Raw genomic sequence first — 17,122 nt, 5'->3', positions numbered from 1 at the left:
TTAATATGCCCCATTTTTATTTGCTTTAAATACCTGTTTTGAAGGCTAGATTTGGCATAAAATTAAGAGTACAGTACTTTACCATTGTCTATAAGTTGCTTATTTACACATGATTTGCAATAAATCTCACTCTTTTGAATCATTTACACACAAACAAGTACGACAGAGTTGACTAACATCTTCATTCTTCTGAAATATTGGATTCAGAGCTGCATCTCCCGGATTCAGATTGCAGGACTACTGCCGGGCGCAAAAGCCGCAGCTAACTGGAGCTTATTGGCACATCATTATCTGCAAGCAAGACGCAAAAGCAATGTTTTACAGTAATAAAACTATTTGCTACTACGTTTAAAATATGAAAAATGCATGTAAACACTCATTTGAGGCATACACAACCTTTTGTGTAGTCATAAATGTGATAAATATGCAAAAAAGTTCATGAATTCAAAGATTTTCAGGGCAAATTATATGAAATATATAGTCTTTTGGACATTCATGCAATCAGATTTTAAGAACTCAAAGGTTTATCTCAACTTATTGAGTACCCAGATGCATTTTTAAAGCATTTCAACCAGACGTGCTTAGAATTTCTTCTTACCTGGAGATGGTATTCCTTTCCCGGAAATCCTTGCCGAGAGTCGGTATGGAATTCCACACGAGACCACATTTTGACCAGCACTGGTTCTTGTCTTTGAAAATACCTCTGTGGCTACAGGAAGCAGGCTGTCTATTGAAATAAAGATAAGATGCAGTCATTGTTTGAAACTATAAACATCACACACAGTCTGCCTTATAAAATAAAAGGTTTTAAGCTGTGTGATCATAGACTTTCATATTAAAAAGCATCGTTGTACTAAAACTGGGAACAAATAAAGAAAACATTATTAAAAATAAAAGCGACAAGAATTAGATAATCTTTCCTTCCAAATGATTTGAAAATGTAAACTATTTGAAGAAAATAATGTCACATGCCAAAACACTCCGAGTCAGCCAAAAACGTTTTAGCAAAAAAAGGGTTGAAAGATAACATGAATTAGCAAAATCTTCTGAAAAAGGACTGAAAGCTTAGTTATAGAAGGATGCTATATTCAACCCTATATTTTGTTTCAGGAATTTTAATTACAGACTAAACTAAATGTGTTAAGACGTGCCAAGCGTCGTGCGTTTACTTATCAAGTATGATATCATCAACTAGTTAATGATTTATATCCGAACCGCGACATTACCTAGTTAATATAGATGGAAGAAAATCGTTGAGTTTAATCTAAACAAAGTTTTATGCTAATGCATGGAAAGGTAAGTCACAAAGTGATGAAGATTTTCCGCGGTTTAATGATAGCAACGCACCTTCAAACCTTTGTATGATTAACACCAGTAGATATGAAATAATGCTTACCACCAGTAGATATGAAATAATGCTTACCACCAGTAGATATGAAATAATGCTTACCACCAGTAGATATGAAATAATGCTTACCACCAGTAGATATGAAATAATGCTTACCACCAGTAGATATGAAATAATGCTTACCACCAGTAGATATGAAATAATACAAGCAATCCGCTCGGTGAATGTATCAGTGTGTGCATACCACGTGATAATTTACGTCATATATGCTACGTCGGAAGGCAACATTTTATTTCCGAAATTTGATAAGGTCATTAGTTTTATCAAACACTTCGAAAGTTGAGCGAAATTCCGTGGGATAGAAAAAAAGTGTTTATTCATGGATATATTGGATATAAGTGATTAAATTTTGGATAAAACTGTAGAGATAAGTGTCTTCCACCTTGTCGAAAATACATTTTTGTAAACTATAACTTAACTTGCAAGCTGTTACGAAAATAGAAAAAAGTTCTTTGTTTGAAATATGTAAACACACATTAGAGAATGAACAGTTGCCTAGGGTGTAAAGTTAATTGCTGAAAATAGGCTGACTTCCCAGCGGTCACGTCGCTTGGTTATCTGAATAGCCGCAGGGCAGGATTACCCTCTAACTGTATGTAATGATTGAAGATACAGTTAGCTTCACGTAACGGGATTAGTGCACATTCAAGATGTCGGACCCCGACGAAACGGATCCGAAAATGTTAGTGAATGAAAGCATTTTAAGGATTAAGCGCGAACGATCTGCGAGCCAGTGCTCGACCATATACGACGAGGACGCATCATTCGAGGACCCGGATGCGGAGCTTTCACAGGCCCCTCTCCCGCAACAGTTTTTCCAAGAGACGGATGAAAAGCTTGCGGAAAAGGCGCGTGAAAACTATGTACAGGAGATCCTACGGCTCTGCAGAAACGACTACTCTAGGCTTGACGAATATAGAAAAAGACTGGCGGAACGGGCGCGAGTACTTCCGGATTGCCCGACCACTCGTCTCGTGAACCGTAGGAACTCTTCTCATGCTACAAAGGAAAAGAAATGCGCACAAGACTGTTATGTGCTCAATGCCTTCATTTGTGGAGAACAGACTAGGGAAATAATGGACATATTTGGAAACGTAGCCAATTCAAACGACACAATACTTTTAAGCAACGACTGTTTATCGTCAAAAGATATACTAACTCAGCCCGATCTATTCGCCCTCCTTTCTAACATGAACTCAGAAATATTGAAAATATCTGCACAGCAGGCGAAGGATTCGGTGCTTATAGCTTCAATTCAGTCGGATATGGCGCAGCTAGCAGTCAACCACAGAGTACTGAACGGAACGGTTAGAAGTATTCTATCCAGGATGCCGGAATCTACCGCAGGCTCTGAACTGAGCAAACTACAGACCGACGTAAAACGGCTTGGGTCCTCAATAGCAACAGTTAACCAACGGCTCCTAGACAACAGCGGCGTTACCGCAATCACCCCAATTTCTAAACCAGATGCTAATGGGGACAAAGTGATTAACAGCCCACAGTCAAAGTCATACGCAGAAGTTATAATGACCGAGAACATCAACCACTCGGAAGCTCGGGAAGAAAATGTCTCCGGAAACACGGCTATGACAAGGCTGGTTCCAAACAAGAACATGTTGTCAACTGAAAAACGTCGCGAGACTATGCTTTCAAAACGTGCAGCAGATGAAAGACAAGTGCAGACGAGCGTCCCAATGGCGCACGACGGCTCGCCGACCGGAATTGCGCACGCACGTCCGGAAAGTCTTTCCATGGAAATAAGTGTCACTCCAGAAAAAGATCCAGGAAATGACAATGCAAATACTAGTAGACAAGATGCAGCGGACACTAATTTTACGGCAGTCCGAAGACGCCGAAACGTTTCGTACTATATCTCAAATATTGATAGTCACACTGTAGAAAAAGACATTTACGACTACTTTCAACTTAACAACGTATACATTTCTCACGTCCGTATGTTTTACGGAAAAAATGGCTCATCAGCTAAAATAAACGTGCCAGAAGAACTGGAGCCTATCATCAACGACGACATGTTTTGGCCAAATGGGATCAAGTACCGGAAGTGGGTGACGAGGGAAGAGTGGGACGAGCAGCGCAATCCGCCACGTCACCGTGACAGACGACATAACCGCCCCAACCACAAGGATAGAGGGTTCCGGGCATATGGACATGAAACGGACTATAGGGGCGATTCCGGATACGATGATCGCTACCATTGTGACATAAAGGATCATAGTTATTGGGATCGACGCAGTGAAAACAATGAACAGGAAGACGAGGGTGGACCTTTTCGCGACTATGACCCCAACTACGATTACACGAAGAATACACGGGCATCGTGGAGGGATCGGAGAAACATATACTGAGCAACATTAGTGTGTTTATAAATATTGCAACATTTAACACAATTGCGAACTAACTATGTTACCAATGATTACTGTACTCTATACTTTTATACTACTATTTTTGATGTTTAGTTTGTTAAGCTGGAATTGTCGTGGTATCATGTCGTCAGCATATCCTTTGTCTGAAATGTTGACCAAACATAACATTGATATTTGCTTGATTAATGAGCATAAGTTGTTACAACGGTCTGCGACCTTTTTCGAGTCCATACATCAAGACTATAGCTCATTTGTTACTATCGATAACAGTTCAGACCAATATGGATCGATTACGTGTGGCAAATCGGGCGTAGCAATTATGTACAAAAAATCATTAGCTAACTGTATATAGTTGATTGAGAATATTTTTAGTGATAGGATCATAGGTATAGAAGTTAAGTGTTTAAACACATCGCCTCTATATATATTCTGTGCGTACCTACCAGCGTGTAACGACTTAGATTTTTACCAATCAGTATTAAGTGATTTAGAATCATTCATATGCCACTACGGCAAAATGGGGAGCGTTATAGCCGCAGGGGACTTCAACGGCCAGTTTCTTCAGGATGGTGGTAAAGGGAGTCAGAAATCACGAAAGCTCACACATTTCATCCGGAAAAACAATTTACTGTCCTGTAATCCGAAAAATTCTCATACATTTGTACCAACTAGATCTATATTGGATTATATATTTATCGAGCCAACATTCAGAGATCATATAGAATCATTCAAGATAATTAAAAGTGAAGAGATATTTACGTCAGACCCTCTTCCGCTTATCATGACATTTCATGCTAAACCTAAAACGCAGACATTAAACATTAGGGGGCCATGCATTGCATGGCACAAGTGTACTAGCGAGCAGTTTGGAAATTATCAAAACTCTATACAATGTGAACTTAAATGTGTTTTAGAAACAGCAAGTGAAAAATGCGACCCGAACTTTTTGAACACTCTGATCACAGAAGCGCTTCACAGTGCTGCGCGTCGTTTGCCGGTCAGTAAGTTTAACAAGAGGGCTAAACCCTACTGGTGCAAGGAGGTTAAGGTCGCACATACCATCGCGAGGCGCCTGCGTAGAATGTGGATGGCGGCAGGGCGCCCAAGGGGGAATGACCATGTGTCATACCGACAGTACAAACAGGCCAAAGCAAACTTTCGAAACATACAAAGGAAAAAGCAAGATGAGAGCGAAAATAATTACTTTGATGAGCTTAACAAAACCGCTGAACTTGACTACAAGTTATTTTGGAAAACACTAAAGCGTAAAAGTGGGAAGCGTCCTGATATTTGCAGTGATTTGATTATTGATGGCACCAAGTACAGTGACGATAAAGTGGTAGACGGCTTCCAGGATTACTTCAAAAGTGTATTTGATCAGGAATACCCGCTTTCATCAAACGATATTGAAACACTAAACTGCGTAAATATATTTGCCGCAAATGATAATTTAAACAACCCAAACTTGTTAGCAAACATTGAAATCAAGGAAATAGACCACGTTATACATACTCTTAAGAAACAGAAATCGCCAGGAATAGACAATGTTCTCAACGAACACATTATACATGGTGGCGTGATTATTCGAGATGCGCTTATCAAGCTTTTTAACTCTGTGTTACGTAACGAGAAAGTCCCAGATATATGGAAATCTAGCATAATTATTCCCATATACAAAGGAAAGGGTAAAACTAAAAGCGATCCTAACAGCTATAGACCTGTCTCGTTACTTCCGTGTACCTGTAAAATATTTGAACGGATACTGCTGACAAGAATTAACAACCATGTGACCACCTCTAATTTACCATTCCCGTCGGCACAGCAACAAGGCTTCCAGAAAGGACTTAGCTGCATTACAACTGCATTCAACCTCCAGGAAACAGTTTATACACAGATTAAGAGTGGCAGTAATGCATACACCGCTTGTCTCGACCAGAAAGCTGCGTTCGATTCGGTGTGGCACGGTGGTCTATTTTACAAACTTGGACAGTTGGGAATATGTGGTAAACTCTTGCGCTTAATAATACAATCATACAGCAGTCTTAAATGCGTAGTTCGCACAAACGGGAGTACATCAAAGGCCATTAACGTTAAACGCTCAGTACGGCAGGGAGGAGTTTTGTCAACTTTTTTCTATTTAGCATACATCAATGAACTACTCGTCACACTCGAGAACAGTAACTATGGAAGCAGTGTCATGTCAGTCAAGGCAGGTAACCCATCATTCGCAGACGATATAGCACTGATTGCAGTTACCCCCCTTTACCTCCAGAAGTTAATAGACATTGTGTACTTTTATTGCAAAGACTGGAAAATGGATATAAGCGTAGCCAAATCAAGCGTTGTGGCCTTTACAAGTAAAAGGACGATACCAGTTGTAGGAATCCTTTATGGAGATATATGTATAGATCAAGCAGACAATGTAAACCACTTAGGAATTAGACAGGATTCGAATTTAAAGTTTTCGTTAAGAATTCAGGAAAGACTGCAAAAGGCTAAAAATGCATTTTTTTTCTATGGCTGCACAGGGTGTCCACCCTTTCGGAGTGAACCCTTTGGTAAGCGCCGATCTTTACAAGAAAATAATCAAGCCTATAGCTCTTTATGGTTGCGAATTATGGTGTAACCTTACTGCGCATAACATGTATACTATTGACAAATTTCAGCATTTCATTGTTAAAAAAATACAGGGTTTTCATATTTCGACAAGATCAGATATGTGTGAAGCAATGGTTGGACTGCAAAAGCTTACCTGCGATGTGATTATTAGGAAACTTGTGTTTTTACACAAGATATTAAGCCTTGATTGTAAAAGTACATGTCGAAATATTTTTATACGCAGATATTTGTCATTCATATCTTGTAACACTTCCATAAAGTATGGTTTTATTCCAGATATTTGTAACACACTCTGTAAATACGATCTTCATTCTGTTATTAACAATGTTTTAGTAGATCCGACAACATTGCCGAGTAAGTATGTATGGAAAAGAACTGTCAAGCAATTAGTGTATAGATACGAGACTGAAATGTGGAGATACAGAATTATGACAGACTCTGACTTTGCTCGCTTCAGAATTTTACAACCAACTATCGCTCCGTCAATTGTGTACAGGACGTGTTGTCGTGCTGCTCAGAGAAACATTATGCACGAGGTTGCAAAACAATGGTGTCGCAGCTGTCGACTTGACTCTCTAACACTTTGTCAAATCTGTAATGTCCAAACCACGGACAAAATTGTTCACCTAGTCAGCGAATGTGCAGAAACAATTGAATTGCGAACTAAATATGTGTGCGCTATTTCATGTTTCGGCATTGAGTTTGTATCAGAAATACTTCAATTGGACGAATCCATGTTTACTATGAAACTGATGGGTGCACCTTTAGCGCCACTGCTTGACAATAATGACAATAAGGACTTTCTCCTGATATCGTTCCAATTTATTAGTGACTGTCTGTCATGTGTGTAAATTGTTACGAACATATTGTATTGCTGTATGATGACAATGCCCACTAATTGGGATTATGTATGGTCACACGTTATTTGTAATAGTTATTATTATTATTACTTATTTGTAATTACACATTGCTGATATGTTTCTTTGAAATGCTTTAGAAATTAGATATATATAATTGTACATATGTATGCATATCTCCTTTTAGGAGGAAATAAAGATTTTGATTTGATTGATTGATTGAAACCTTTTTCCAAAATAATGTTTTGACAGTGCCCCGCAGACAGCCGTATTGTGAAAAGGTTTGTCGAAGTGTTTTAAGAAACTAAACTCTCAATCAAATTCTGGTAAAAGACCGTAGACTGTCCGATGTTTCATTTTAAAAGTGAAGTAAAAGAAAAGTTTTCCTTGTTTTAAGTCTTACTTTTAAGCAAATGTTGCCTTCGGACATAGCTTATGTGACGTAATTCTTCAGGTGGAAATGACGTAATTTGTCACGTGGTATACACACACTGACCACTGTATCATCTGGCCAAAGGTAATGGTGTCATGTGAATAACCGAGTATTTAGGCTGGCTATGCGCTATAAAGACAAGAAATACAATGACTCCTTATGCCTTAATGCCACATTTTCATTCGCTGTTATGGTGTGGAAACCCTTAAAACGAGCAAGGGGAGTATAGAGATTTTGTCAACGTGTAGCCGAGACCTGGCCAGTTGCTAAATAATATGTACATACCCAAGGATTTTAGGTAGGCTCGGAAAAGGGACATACAACAGGCTCCAAATTTCTTTACACCGCAAATACTGATATAGGAACCGATGTCACTGTGTAGCCGATATAAACGTGAGTCACTCGAGGGCCATGCACACTCGACAACCAAACCGGATTGAACCGGTTCCGTCGAGCTCGAGGGCGTACAAGTGCGCACCAAAAAGCTCTATTTAGGGCTCAAAACGCGTAAAGTCGGTACCCCATGCAATCGATTTTTGTAATCGATTTGAATCGATTAAAAGCGCTGGTGCACTCGAGGGCCATCCACTCTCGACAATAAAACCGGTTCAGCCGATAACAAGGGCGCCTAAAATCGGCTTTGTTATGGTGCAGAAACCTTAAAATGAGCAAGGTGACCATAGCAACCTATGTCATCATGTAGGCTAGACCCTGGATAGGTACTGTGAATATCCTCGGATAGAGGCAGGTTATTTGAGATAGGGGCATGAACAAGACTCCAAATGCCGATATTGTATCTAGCCAATATATAAATACTATCGTGCGGAAACCTTAAAACAAGCAGACCATGCGGGCCGTGTCACTGTGTAGCCGAGAACTGGCTTTTGTTGATGAGATATGTAAATAACCAATGCCAACATGGTACACAGTTATTACAGATTATGGTGCTAAAACCTTAAAACAAAAAGGTGACCATAGCGACCTAGTTCACTGTGCAGTTGCGACCTGGTTCTAGGTGATGCCATATGTGAATATCCTAGGTACAACTATGCGGTCAAGGTTACCTTTTTGCGGGGAGGGCCAATTTCTAACGTTGTTATAACTTGTGGCCCAACCCAGTTGTATAACTATAGTGTTTGTCGAAATGATTTATATGACGTGCGTATATTATATACAATAAAATACACCTAAACTTAAACTAATATCCTAGGATTATTCATAGACTATGCGGGATAGGGAGGGCTAACCTATGATCCCTTTCGGTGAAACAGGTTTGGTCTATTAACATTTTACTAATGCTTAGCAGCAATTTAGAATACAATTTTGTCAACGGGCATGTGTACACTTCTACGAATAAAAATAAGGTATGGTCAACAGTCGCTCAAAAAAACAACAGCGAAATAAACCAATAATTCAATTTGTTTTGTGTATACCTTTCAAAACTGTCCATATCTCTTCGCTCATAAATAGTGCCGTTCTAGGTTGTCAAATTTGGACACTGCAGAATGTTACAGTAAGATGCGAGGATTTATCAAACCTTGACCGCATAGTTGTCCCTGTATGTTTATTCACAAATCGAGGTTTTTTTTATTTAAAATACAACCTTAGTTTTAATTTATATCTATCTGAAGTAGAAAGGCAAAACAATTTACTGCTCATGTAGTGCATACAATCATTTTGATATATTTTATATGATGATGCAATACTTTCAAGAGGTTAGTCATGGTATTATTTCTAGTTTCTTATGATTGCAGTTGTATTGCTGTTTGTATTTAAATTATATTAATTGCATTGTTTTACAATTCAACATGGCGGCATACAAATGTATATTGTGTATTCTTGGCATGAAGATATCACATTCTTATGTGCACTGATCACTGTCTTATTTTTACAACCAGACAGACTAACACGGGCACAGTGTGTGTGTTGCAGAGAGCAGAGTTATAATTATAGACTACCCGATCCACAATCGTTATGTTAAATGTGTTGTTGCTGTGTTAGTCTTGTGCTTTATGTGTTTAATAGTTTTCTATGTATTTTAGCAATGATCACAGCCTTAGCGAAACTATTCAATTTAGTTGAATAGTTGTTTTGACTTATATTCAATTTAGAAGACATTAATTTATTTCTATCGATAATTTATGTGATTTGCTATGTATTAATTCTTTATATTATGCTTATGATTGTTATTTCTGATTTTTCAGAGTACGTCATATTATACTACTCTTGATATGGATATCTTCACTGCATTAAATAGTTGAAGTGTGATCGGCTTTGAATTGACTTTGAACACCACTCTAGAATATATTGAACCTTGAACCGACATGTTAGTCCGGAAATATTGGCGCCCAACCATATGGATTATTCTAGCAACATTTAAGTGCCAGTGTTACATTTATATCAGTCTGTTTCTAAACTTTCCTTAAAAAATTATACAACGAAAACATATCTAATTGTTTCAAATTCCTCAGGATGGAACTTAACTTGCATAGTGTTACAAGACATTTGAGCTGAGGAAGAGTTTTCAAATAGAAAACTTAATGACTTTATGTATGGTTGAGAACAGTCATATTAGTGCTAGGGAGGAACAGTGACGGGCATTTACTCAATATTATATATTGGGAGGACGTTTCGGTCGTTCGGACTTTGGAACCTAGGACGCTTTGGGCGTGGGAACTTCGGACAATACGGTCGTGGAAGCCCAGGAACGTTTTGGAGCCTAGGACGTTTTCGTTTGTTGGTAGTACATCAGGATAGGAACCAGGAGGACATGTTTTAAAAAGTGAACACTGAACATTGTGTAATGTAGTGACATTTTATCTAGTGGTCATATTTACAGTTTTCCTAAACAAAAGCGTGTGAGTACCATTGTTTAAACAGTATTCAAATATAGCAGTTGCCCTCTTTTCTTTTAAAAAAATCCATTTATCATAACGGTTTAATTCAGAAGTTATTTTTGTATTGCATACGTCATAAGAGTTTCCCCTTTACTGCATTTGTGATTGGTTGACCTGCGACATTGACATTGAACTCTGACACAGACTCTGTTTGTACATTATACATGACAGTGGAGAACATTTAGGTTGACAGTTGATTGAATAATACAATTATTTGATCATCAAGTACTTGATGACAAATTTAGTTTGAATTATTTGTAGTTTGTAGTAGTAGTAGTAGCATATACATATAAAAATAGGATAGATATTTGATAATATATAAAGAAATATTTATTTTTTAATTGTGATAAATATATACATATGCAGCTGGTAGAAATGAAATTTATGATTAAATTTCTGTTATACCAGTGGCTGAAGATTAAATTAATCAGTTGAATTAAACCGTTGAACCGGGGGGTATATACTTGGTGTTTACATTCACATTTCTCTTAATTAGATCGAAATTTGAATAATAACTTCAACTTCAAAGTTTATTGACAAATCGGCATATAACAATACCTTTGGCCATTAAACATATTTAACATTGTACAGACGGCCGAATGATATTTTTTATAACACAATTACATATATAGTTATAAGGAGTACATGTTTTTAAAGAACATATAGATAGATATTAAGCAAAAGTTAAGAAGCAGGTATATTATCAAGTTGTTCTTGTCTATTTAGCGTAGCATGATGAATATATTTAAAAACATTTCTAATTGTTTTTGATTTTTCACACGACATTAACTTAATAAACTTTTGAATAATAGGGAATGCTACATTTATACAATATTTTAGTCTTAAATTACGATAAAGTGGGCAGCATAAAATAAAATGGTATTCGGATTCGACTACTCTCAAATTACAACATTTACAAAGTCTAGCATTTTTATCAATATTTAGATATCTGCCCGTTTCAATTTCCAAAGAGTGAAAACACAAACGTAATTTCGACATTTCTTTTCTAATATAATCATTATTAATAACATCAATATATTTTTCAAATTTAAGCTCACTTTTGAATAGCATTTAAAAATCTAATTTTGATTGGCTAGCTACAGTTGTGTTCCACTCCTGTTTATACTGGTCATACAATCTTTGTTTAAACAGAGGTAAGTAATTAACATCATTATTGAAAGCTGTGAAGGTATCACTGAATCCCATGTTGTCTAACAATGTTTTTAAAGCAAAAGCCCAAGAATGATTTCTATTTAAGTGTACAACTTGTAACTGTTCTGAATAAAACATATATATAGGGTTATCAGTATTTTTCATTATTTTTAACCAATACCTTAGTGCACGTTCCTTACATTTAACAAACAATGGATATCTACCCAGTTTTCCAAGAACTGCTGCACTAGAAGTCTGAGGTTAATAAACTTTAGTTTTAATTATTGGAAAATCATATGATTACGAATAAATACTTTGATAATTTATGGTTAAGCTTTGAGAAATGTTATTGTAGTAACAATTATTGTTATTATAGCTGCCAAATAAGATTAATTAATAATTCTTTAAAGTCTGAACTTCGATTTCTACAATTAAATATTAAAATAACAATTAATAGGATTACTAATTTAAATTAGTTTATAAAATTGTTTAAACATATAAAAATATTTAGTGTTTTAACATGTATTTTATATCTAAGTTTAAATTGATTACCAGTGATGTTTCTTTATTGCATAAATTATTAAGATTCACAAGAGTTCAGTCATTAAGTTGAACTGCTAAATTAACATTACTTACAGTGTAGTTAAATGTAAAGATTTCTGACATTGTAAAGCGTCCATCTACATCCAAGATTGTTTTCAATGGAAAATGGCAGAGGTTTTCCGAATGGATATAGACCAGAAAGCCACGTTTATAAAGGTACAGTAAACTACAACTTAAACCAAGCGGCAACTAAGGTAGTCGTCTATCCAGTATATAAAGTATAAATGTTCATCATTTTGCCACGACATCTGCTTTTGCAATCATATTTTCATCAATATATATTATTTACGATACGCCAACGGACAAATATGATATGTGAATAACAAACTGAAAGTTCTCACTCGTCCAGTGACTGTATCTTTTACACCGAATCAAACTGTGTGTGTGTTTGAGTGTAGTATATTTCTGATACCTTTGTACGCTTTAGAATCTTGGCCTTGTTTCATTAAATAATCTTTGTCGTTACACTATATCATAAGATTGCAACGTTAATGTAAATTTTAAAGCAAACCGAATAACCTTAAATAAATATTGGTGCTGAACTGAGAAGAATAGATAGGTATAGATAATAACGCAGAACTTTGCAGCCTCGAACAGCTCGGGGCAGTACGACGAGGAACTCGAAGAAGCGGTATTCGAAAGCGTTCGTCCGCGACGTACACAACTTAATTACGTTGGCGGGATATCGAGAAACTCAAACAGGGCCGGTACCCTAAATTTTTAATTGAAAACTAAATAACTACCGATTCAATAAAACTGATTGACACACATCGCGGGGGCTTAGCTGCAAGACTAACTGTTTATAAAAGTGATTGCAAAACGATTGAAAATAAACGCTTTAGGCCACGTAAAATGTTTGCCGGAAGTGGCATTCGCAGACGGCGTTACAAACTTCTTAAATGACACTCCGGCATACCCACGGTGCATTATCCTCACCTGGGACGTCCGTGGCGCTATGTCTACAGTGGGATCCCTTAGCCATTTACTTGAATCATACAACATTGACATTGCTTGTATAAGCGAACATAACCTGAAGACAAACTATGACGGATTTCTTAATACGGTGCATTCCTCATATTGGGAAATAACTGTTTGTGAAGTTGTAGATATAGATTCTCCTTATGGTAAAGGCGGTGTCAGTGTTTTAAAATTGTAGCGACAGAAGAATGCATTGTTTCCTTGACTTTTTGAGTAAAAACAGCTTAACGAACTGGAAAACCACTGGACTACCGTATACCTACCAATTTGAAATATATAGGAAGAAACTACTAATATTCGTTTTGCTATAGATCTTATTGTAATATGTCATGATACACGCAGCAAAGATAATCTATAAAGCCAGGTAATGAACAGCAATATCAGCGCTGCTGAGAATTGTGTTAGCTTGAGTAAATATAATATCAAGCAATCTAAACCATATTGGAACCAAGAAGTCAAACGCATAAAACACAGCGTACCTGCCGCTTAAAGTTGATATCGTAGGGCAGACCAAGAGGAAATGAAAATGTCTGCTTCGAGCAGTTCAAAACATAGAGCGTATATCAACAAACAGAAATATGCAATATTTAGAGTGAACGAAAAACATTTTAATGTCTTAAACTGGGCTGCCAACTGTGATATAAAATTGTTCTGTAAATTAACTCGCAAGCTTATTAAGTCAGTCGCCCAAATCCAATCAATGAAATACAGTCGGAAACAAGAAATAAACGCAAATCCCACGATATAGCTTGTGAGTTTGGAAAGTTCTAAAATAGAAATAGAATTTCTCCAAAACGAAAGCCATATTATAACAATGAGTTTCTTGATACCTTAGATTGTAATGTGGACGAGTTAATAGCACTTGTGCTATATACATAATGTACAGCTGCCAAATAAATAACAAAACGCTTACCAGAAGCTCCTCAGCTAATTTGCTGCTACCTTCTACCTACAAAAATCGATATACGAGGTATTCGAACTAGGGTCCGACGCCTAAGCGGCTCTACTGGACACCGCCGGAGCTTTTAACAATGTACCACACAGTGCAATACTCAGTATCTCCGAAATAAATTCAACATTACTTGTATCCATACAACAGTTTATTATTTGGAAGAATATGGCCTGGCAGTCGACAACAGTTTTCAATGTTCAATAATAAATATTATTAATAATCAAACTTCAAAGTCAATCAATTATTATATAAATCAAATGTCAATCAGTATTGCAATCATTGTTTCAGCATGCAACTACTAATTCAATATTTAAACAATAATGATATAATGAATGAATCGAACAAACCATATTGACTTGTAATCCAACAAGTCCAAGGCCGTAAATACCAATAACCGTACAGACGACAAAGAAATATACTCTGTTGGTGATTCCAAACAGTATGGATAAGGTATTCAGTGCATAGACGATTATATCAATTTGTTTGTAATGATTATCACTTAAGAATTGTTCCAATATGAACTTTATATTTTCATGGATTAATTGTCAAAACAATTCGCCAATATCGCAAAGTAATCTTAAATGAGTTAGTTCTTTCGTTAACACAGACTAGAAAATTGTTCTATACTATGTCCGTGATAAAAACATGGCGAAGTTCATAGTTTCAAACGTCAGTCGACTGCCTGATGGGTTGTTGTGGCGACATCACACGGGAACCGGTGAAACCAGATTGGCTTGGAATCGGTGCCGTTGATTTTGAGGTTTCTGAAAGTTAAAGTAAAGAAGACGGACATATGCACATTTACGTACTCTGTTAACATTTGAATTAAAGGGTTTGACGGATGGGTGGGTGCCATTTTGTTCCGAGCTGAAAACATGTCGTATAACGTCACAAAAAAAGTCATCATGGCATAACTCCAACGATATTACAAAATTTGCAAATACGAGTTACGTCCCTGTTAAAGAAATCATACAAATATATTCTATAAAAGGTATTATAGTCAATAGCCGATAATGGTCATTAAAATGAAAAAAATTGGGATAAAAGGAACGTTCCTACGCCTGCAAACATGTACAGTGCGGCAGGGAGGAGTTTTGTCAACTTTTTTCTATTTAGCATACATCAATGAACTACTCGTCACACTCGAGAACAGTAACTACGGAAGCAGTGTCATGTCAGTCAAGGCAGGTAACCCATCATTCGCAGACGATATAGCACTGATTGCAGTTACCCCCCTTTACCTCCAGAAGTTAATAGACATTGTGTACTTTTATTGCAAAGACTGGAAAATGGATATAAGCGTAGCCAAATCAAGCGTTGTGGCCTTTACAAGTAAAAGGACGATACCAGTTGTAGGAATCCTTTATGGAGATATATGTATAGATCAAGCAGACAATGTAAACCACTTAGGAATTAGACAGGATTCGAATTTAAAGTTTTCGTTAAGAATTCAGGAAAGACTGCAAAAGGCTAAAAATGCATTTTTTTTCTATGGCTGCACAGGGTGTCCACCCTTTCGGAGTGAACCCTTTGGTAAGCGCCGATCTTTACAAGAAAATAATCAAGCCTATAGCTCTTTATGGTTGCGAATTATGGTGTAACCTTACTGCGCATAACATGTATACTATTGACAAATTTCAGCATTTCATTGTTAAAAAAATACAGGGTTTTCATATTTCGACAAGATCAGATATGTGTGAAGCAATGGTTGGACTGCAAAAGCTTACCTGCGATGTGATTATTAGGAAACTTGTGTTTTTACACAAGATATTAAGCCTTGATTGTAAAAGTACATGTCGAAATATTTTTATACGCAGATATTTGTCATTCATATCTTGTAACACTTCCATAAAGTATGGTTTTATTCCAGATATTTGTAACACACTCTGTAAATACGATCTTCATTCTGTTATTAACAATGTTTTAGTAGATCCGACAACATTGCCGAGTAAGTATGTATGGAAAAGAACTGTCAAGCAATTAGTGTATAGATACGAGACTGAAATGTGGAGATACAGAATTATGACAGACTCTGACTTTGCTCGCTTCAGAATTTTACAACCAACTATCGCTCCGTCAATTGTGTACAGGACGTGTTGTCGTGCTGCTCAGAGAAACATTATGCACGAGGTTGCAAAACAATGGTGTCGCAGCTGTCGACTTGACTCTCTAACACTTTGTCAAATCTGTAATGTCCAAACCACGGACAAAATTGTTCACCTAGTCAGCGAATGTGCAGAAACAATTGAATTGCGAACTAAATATGTGTGCGCTATTTCATGTTTCGGCATTGAGTTTGTATCAGAAATACTTCAATTGGACGAATCCATGTTTACTATGAAACTGATGGGTGCACCTTTAGCGCCACTGCTTGACAATAATGACAATAAGGACTTTCTCCTGATATCGTTCCAATTTATTAGTGACTGTCTGTCATGTGTGTAAATTGTTACGAACATATTGTATTGCTGTATGATGACAATGCCCACTAATTGGGATTATGTATGGTCACACGTTATTTGTAATAGTTATTATTATTATTACTTATTTGTAATTACACATTGCTGATATGTTTCTTTGAAATGCTTTAGAAATTAGATATATATAATTGTACATATGTATGCATATCTCCTTTTAGGAGGAAATAAAGATTTTGATTTGATTGATTGATTGAAACCTTTTTCCAAAATAATGTTTTGACAGTGCCCCGCAGACAGCCGTATTGTGAAAAGGTTTGTCGAAGTGTTTTAAGAAACTAAACTCTCAATCAAATTCTGGTAAAAGACCGTAGACTGTCCGATGTTTCATTTTAAAAGTGAAGTAAAAGAAAAGTTTTCCT

This window comes from Mya arenaria, chromosome 9 (assembly GCF_026914265.1).
Source record: "Mya arenaria isolate MELC-2E11 chromosome 9, ASM2691426v1".
Lineage (NCBI taxonomy): Eukaryota > Metazoa > Mollusca > Bivalvia > Myida > Myidae > Mya > Mya arenaria.
This window is presented reverse-complemented; position numbering follows the sequence as displayed.